We start from the raw sequence: 4,980 nt of genomic DNA, 5'->3' as shown, positions 1-4,980 counted from the left end.
TAAATCATACCTAAATTATGGGGACACCAATCTTTGCTTTGATTTTGTACATAATAGCATATATAGTCGTGTACAAAATAGATTCAAATTTAGCTCCTCCATTCCAAAATAATCGTAGTTATAGGATTTTCAAGTGTCAAAATTTCAAAAAGAAGCGGATAATTTAATGAGGTTTTCAAACATACAAGGTGAAATTTAACATTGTCTATTTAGGTCAATCCTCAAAGTTCAAGAGTACTCTAAACATGAATGCTTCTATTTCAAAATTTCGAACGAAGTGCCAAAAGAGCCTCTACTCACGCGAAACCGCGTGAGACCAATGTTTGGTAGTAGAAGGAAATTACTTTTCTAACTCCGACCCGTGAAACCTACCGGCCCGACGTCCAAAGGTCTAAACCAGGGTAGGGTTGTAGCTTCATCTAGACGCCACGTAAGCGCCTCCAAAAAACATTCATACACAATGGCCGCCTAAGCACACATGCGCGCGGCCAAAATCGCTCCCGCCCACTATTTGGGACACCTGGGATTACCATCCTACCCCGACCCATGGTAGGTCCGAAATTTAAGAGGGGGCAAAGTTTGTACTTTCCCCAAATTTCAAACAAGCGTGTCCCATCTGTTAAAAAAAGCCAAAAACAAGCGCGTCCCAGACCAAAACATGGTTCTCCCTTAGCTCCCCCCCCATTTGATTCCCCATTCGTACTTCGTGGGAGCCAAAACTACCTCTCCACAAGTCGCGAAACCCCGGCGTCCTCTGTCCGCCACCCCATCCCACCCATCAACCGCCGCCCTCTTCCATCACGCCGGAGCCGATACCCCAACATCGTCGTCCACCGCAACCTCAACCGCAATGCCCTCCAAGGCTAGTAGTTGAAGCCGAGGCTGAGCCGTCCGTACCCGAGCCAGTTCAACCATGTCGTCCTGCGCCTCACCGTTGCCGCTCCAACTTTGCCACCATCCACCGCACCGGAGTTGTTCCTGCTACGCCTTCCTTCGCAGCCTCGGATCTGCTTCCCCTCCTCCGACATACGGCCACGGCAACACAGTCAACAATTTGGCCATGGTTTCGTCCAAGCCTGCACCCTCCTCCAAAACATTAGTTTCCCCGGCAAAAAGAAGAAGATCTGTGCGACATATGGAGGCGACCAAACTGGCAACCGGAAATGGTACTCCTCTTCCCTTATTCGTGCCAATCTTACGTGTCTACTTGCACGGTATTCATCCCACAGAAGACACTAGTTGACCGCTTCTTCTTGATACTAGATGTTCCTAGTAACTCGCGATGCACAAGGTTGCTCCTCATATACTATTTCACCTTAGCTATAGGTCCGTCACCCCCCTGGATTTCAATTCCTGGTCAGTTGATTCCCAATTAACGGAAGCATTCCCCAACGTAACAGGCGCTAGTCCACCTATTACACCGGGGAAGCAGCACCTTGGTGTTTATCTTAGGGGTGTGTGGGGCCTAGAGCTGCTGGCGCTCGATCTGGAGGTCGGCTGGGATTAAAGGGATGGCCTGGGGGCGCTGCCAAGCACGGCGGTGGTGTGAGGTTGAGGGGAGGGCGGGGCGGCGGAGGCAGGGGTATGGGGCGGTGGTCGTTGGTGGTTCAAGAAAGATCGTCAACAGTGACTGGCGGGGGGTAGAGGAAGGCCATATGCCCATTCCTTATAGATCGGATGGTTCATAAAAAAATCGACTGGCCTATTTATTTTCAGTCGACTGTTATCTTGATAGGATCACATGTGGTGGTGTGGTGGAGGAGTACCTGCATTTCCTATGCTCATATATTACAAAATCGTATGGAGTAGAATCTAATTTCGTTTGCCATGCAATGTTGTAGAGCTTTCATATGTCTCATGTTATTTATTTTTCAGCCACCTGCTATCTGCTACTTTTACAGTGCACTAGTTCTACACACACTTCACCCATACTCTCACTATTGTGTTTTTATGAAAGGGTATTTCAGACTCTGCCTTCATAGAAGCAGAAAATAAAAGAGAGAAGTCGCTCCAGCGTGGTATGTGGCTAGGCCAGACACGTTTCAGCGTTATAAAGGGTGCATTCTCAATAGATGGAGACGGTAAACGTAGCTCTGCAGTTGATGATCTCAATTGCCACACACAACCATCCTAGGTGCTTTCTTTAACTTCGCAGTGTCATATGTGGTTGCATGTTGCATATGGTGTCTAGCTTGTATTCGAAAGGCCGAAGTCGGTCTTTATTAAGATAAGGAAAGATATTTTTTACATGAACCACCATCCCAGGAGCACCAGAAGTCAAATAGCTAGTCAGGGCACTGCCGAGCCAGTGACAAGCCCAGCACAGACATGCATCGCCTGGAAGCCAACTAAAAAGCCACGATGGTGGCGAAGCAGCCCGCCTCCCACCAGGCTCTCAGGTCCTAGATGATCATGCTCACCACTCCAGCCGGATGTCTAGCTTGTATTGCTTCCAATTTGGTTAAATTGCATCTGCTTAGCTTACACACTATACCTTTGAATACGACATGCCTTCATGTTTTTGGTACATACTAGTACATCTGTCTATTAACCATGTTCTTACATCAAACTAATGTTCTTGTGTATCCCTCATCAATCACTTATGATGAGGCAGTCAGGCCAGTGGACTACTGTGAGAAAAGATCCTCATTTAAAGATTGCAGCATCAGCCTCCCCACATGATTCTCAAGAAATAGCAAGGCTAGATGAAGATAGTGAACGTAGCTGTATAGTTGATTACCTCATTTCCCCTACACTAGCATCGCAGGTGCTTGCTCTAACTTGGCAGCGTGTTATGTGGTTGCATGTTGCATATGGTGTCTAGATTGTACTTCTTCCAATCTGGTAAAATTGCACGTGCTATTCTGCTTAGTTTATACATTATACATGTTAATGTGACATGCCTTCCTGTTTTTAGTACATAGTACATCTGTCTATTAAGCGTGTCCTTACATAAAACTATTGTTTTTTGTATCCCGCATCAATCAATATGACGAGACACCTTTAGTATATGCAGTGTGATATTAGTTGCATCTTTCATATGATTTATAGCATGCGCTGCTTCTAATTTGTTGAAACCATTTGGCCGGACACACTTTCCTGGGTCATGCCCGGCCTCGGAAGATCAACACGCACAGCCCTACCTAGGCACAACAGAGAGGTCAGCACGTCGGTCTAAATCCTATGGTGCAGGGGTCTAGGCCCATCGCCCATTGCACACCTGCACGTTGTGTACGCAGCCGGTGAGCAGACCTAGCAACCTCCATTACAAAGGAAGTTGCATTACGCGGTCCAACCCGGCGCGCGCCGCTCAGTCGCTGACGTCACAAAGGCTTCGGTTGATACCACAACGTCGAGTGCCCATAACTGTCCCCGCGTAGATGGTTAGTGCATATAGGCCAGTGGCCAGACTTAGATCAAATACCAAGATCTCGTTAAGCGTGTTAAGTATCCGCGCACGTCGACCAAGGCTAGGCCCACCTCTCTCCTAGGTGGTCTCAACCTGCCCTGTCGCTCCGCCTCAAAGTAACAGTCGGGGGCCGTCGGGAACTCAGGCTCACCACTACCTGGATGGAGCCACCTGCCCCTTCAGCCCCCCATCTCCGAACAGTATCATAAGTAATGTAACAGTATAAGTATATATCATATGCCCGTGATCACCTCCCTAAGTGACCATGGCCCAGCAATATAGCATGGCAGACGGACAAGAATGTAGGGCCACTGATGGTAAACTAGCATCCTATACTAAGCATTTAGGATCGCAGATAAGGTATCAACAGTTGTAGCAACAATGACAGGTTATGCAACAGAATAGGATTAACGGAAAGCAGTAACATGCTACACTACTCTAATGCAAGCAGTATAGAGGAGATTAGTTGATATCTGGTGATCAAGGGGGGCTTGCCTGGTTGCTCTGGCAAGAAAGAGGGGTCGTCTTTGATGTAGTCAAACACACGGATATCAGCAGCGGTCTCGGAGTCTACCGGAAATAAGTAACAGAGGGGGAACACAATAAATAATAGAGCAATCAAATGTAACACAAAGCAAGATGCGGCAATACGTTGTGCTAGGGGTGACCTAACATAGGGACAGGTGGTACCGGTGAAGGGGGGAAACATCCATGAAAGTATTCCCGATGTTTTGTGTTTTTGGACCGATGAACCGGAGGGGGAAAGTTGCGTGTTTGCTATGCTAGGGATGGGTGGCGGACGAACGGACTGCGTATCCGGATTCGTCTCATCGTTCTGAGCAACTTTCATGTACAAAGTTTTTCCATCCGAGCTACGGTTTATTTTATATTAATTTTAAAAGATTTAAATCATTTTTAGGATTTATTTAATTAATTAAATCAACATTATCCAGAATAGTGTCATCATGACGTCAGCAGTGTTGACTGGGTCAAACTGAAGTGTGGGTCCCACACGTCATAGACTGTTTGACTAACTAACAGTAGTTAATTAGATTAACTAGTTATTAGGTTAATTAATCGTAATTAGTTGATTTAAACAAAATTAATTAATTTAATTATGTAGTTAATTAATTAATTAATTGTTTTTATTATTTATTTAAAATCTTTTTTATTATTATTAATCGTTCTGGGGGTGGGCCCCGGCTGTCATTGGGCCAGGGGCCCATAGCGGGTCGGGCGTGGTTCTCAGGTGCCAGGACCCGGCTGGGGCACCCGAGCGGGGCTGTTGGCACCGGGTCGCCAGGCCCGGGTGCGAACGGCGACGCGGCTCGCCGGCCGGCCGAGGCAGGCAGGGGGTGATGCCGGGCAACGGCGTGTGCGGCGCAGGCGGCGAGGGGAGTAGGGCGGCGCGCGCGCATGCGCAAGGGCACGCGCAGGAAGCAACAGCGGCCGCACGAGGCGAGGCGGGGAGAAGGTCGGTGGCGGAAGCAACGGGGCACGACCAGCTGGCGTCGGCCATGGTAGGTGGAGCGAGGGGGAACCGGCAGCGAACGACGGCGTGGTCGGGCCGG

The sequence above is a fragment of the Triticum aestivum genome, chromosome 2A, assembly GCF_018294505.1.
Source record: "Triticum aestivum cultivar Chinese Spring chromosome 2A, IWGSC CS RefSeq v2.1, whole genome shotgun sequence".
NCBI lineage: Eukaryota > Viridiplantae > Streptophyta > Magnoliopsida > Poales > Poaceae > Triticum > Triticum aestivum.
Note: the sequence above shows the minus strand (reverse complement) of the source record.